This window comes from Palaemon carinicauda, chromosome 37 (assembly GCF_036898095.1).
Source record: "Palaemon carinicauda isolate YSFRI2023 chromosome 37, ASM3689809v2, whole genome shotgun sequence".
Classification (NCBI taxonomy): domain Eukaryota; kingdom Metazoa; phylum Arthropoda; class Malacostraca; order Decapoda; family Palaemonidae; genus Palaemon; species Palaemon carinicauda.
The window spans coordinates 35,014,078-35,016,577 of NC_090761.1; positions in this window are offsets into that span (position 1 = coordinate 35,014,078).

Consider the following 2,500-nt stretch of genomic DNA (forward strand, 5'->3'; position numbering starts at 1 on the left):
ACGGTGGCGTTTTCAACTTATGACATTAAAAGTTTCATAAAAAAAAATTTCGGTGAATAATGAATAGAATTGTTGTATATATATATATATATATATATGTTAAGCTATGTAATATACACACACATTTATATATATATATATATATATATAAAAGTGTGTATATATTATATAGCTTAATATATGCATATATATATATATATATATACAATATATATGTATATATATATATGTATATATATATATATATATATATACACATGCGTGTGTGTTTCTTCATATGTATGTATCTATAAAGCTTTGCTTTCTGGAATCACAAAGTCTAAAAGAAAATTAGTTGATGTCTTAACTATTAACACGGCCCTCTAATCCCAGTGTTGCCATTTTTAAGATGATCAGCATTGAATTATGTATACCTGCTCAAATAAAGTGAATTACAACTATGCCATTTTGAACTAGATTTACTCAATTAAAGAAAACTCCAATCTTAGCCTTCGCCCGTGATCCTCGCATTCCACACCCTGCCATTCGAGTATCAATTCTCGGAGCGTTCTTGTCCGACGTCCACGCGCATTAAAGTTTCACTGGACGCTGCCTCATATATAAAGACTTGACCTTCACAGTTCTTGCAAGATTTGGTCCTTTCCCTTCCTTTTTATAGAGTTTTCTCGTGGCGTTTTATATACGTTCACATCCGTGTTCAGTATCAATTGCATTTTGTCTCACTTTCGTAAATCCAGGTTGCAGAATTGGTTACAAAGGTGCAACATCTATCTCTCTCTCTCTCTCTCTCTCTCTCTCTCTCGATCTATTTTTCTCACTAGCTTTCAACCCATTTTCATTCTATTTTAACCTAGCGTAATTCTCAATGCGTTTTCGGTCATTAACTTTTAGCCTATTGGAAACCTCCCTAAAATGTTTTTATGTTGACCAGGCTGACATGAGTCTTTTTATAGTTTATATATGACATATCTGTTTTTAACGTTGTTAATAGTTTATATATGACATATCTATTTTGACGTTGTTACTGTTTTTAGAATGATTTATTATTAGTTTGTTCCCATCATTTATTTATTTCCTTATATCCTTTCCTCACTGGGCTATTTTTCCCTATTGGAGCCCTTGGGCTTATAACATCTTGCTTTTTCAACTAGGGTTGCAGCTTGGCTAGTAATAATAATAATAATAATAATCTGCCAGACTGGGGTTCGAGTCCCACTCAAATTCGATAGTATTTCATTATAGTGTCATTAACTTCACGATCCTTATCAGCTAAGCATGAAGAATTTCGCGGAGCCTGTACGTCTACTCACTGAGTCGTCAGCAGCCATTGCCTGGCCCTTCCTGGTCCTAACTTGGGTGGAGAGGGGCATTGGGCATTGCCATGCTAGCTAGGGCAATGTCACTGTTCCTTGCCTTTGTCAGTCATGAGAAGCCTTTAAACTTTTGAAGTTATCATGCAATTGGTCCGTTAATATATGGTTTAGGTTTAATAAAATGACCTTTAAGTAAATTGCAAGAAATTTCCAAACTAAAACTTCCTTACGTTGACATCCATATTGATCATTCGTTCATCTGCCATAACATAATTCCATGCATCTGTGTTCTTTTATCCATTCATTATCTAAGCGTACAACAATTAGGTAAATCCCTCGTACACAGAAGCCTTTGGAAGGGCCCATATCTCCGACGACCCTTCCCAGAGAGGGTCTCGTCGCCGGTACTTGAATCAAAGTCATCCGAACCCGGTATCTCTTTGACACATTCATTAGGAATAAATTGATCATTAGCACGGAAAATCACGGAGCCAGCCAATTATTTCCCGCTAATGATCTGTTCAGAAAGGGGATTGCAATTGATGAAGTCGATGCTCTTGTTCTGATCCTTGTTGCTGTCGTTGTTATTTTGTTTCTATTGTCTGTTGTAAAAGGAATGTCTATCGTCGAAGATGCTAATGCTGTTAACAACAGCCAATACCACTTTAATAATTTAGATATCATTATTGTTGCAATCATGAAATTTAGGCGTAGACGTACAATTTTGTTCTCTCTCTCTCTCTCTCTCTCTCTCTCTCTCTCTCTCTCATATATATATATATATATGTATATACATACAGTATATATATATATATATATATATCATTCATCATCAGCCGTACCTATTGCACTGCAGAACAAAGGCCTCAAACATACCTTTCCACTCCAGTCTGTTTATGATCTTCCTATACCAGTCTGTACCCGAAAATTTTCTTAATTCGTCAATTCATCGTCTTCTTTTCCTTCCTACCTTTGCTTCTTTTGCAATCTCTAGGGATTTATTCTGTTAGTCCTAATACCCATTTATTATGTCATTCTTATTACATGTCCTACCCATGTCCATTTTCTTTTTCTTACATTTTCTTAGAATATCTTCTCTTGTTTGCTCTCTTTTTCTGTCTCTTAGTATAATTACCATCATTATTCTTTCCATAGCTCTTTGAGGTATAAGTAGCTTATGTTCTAAG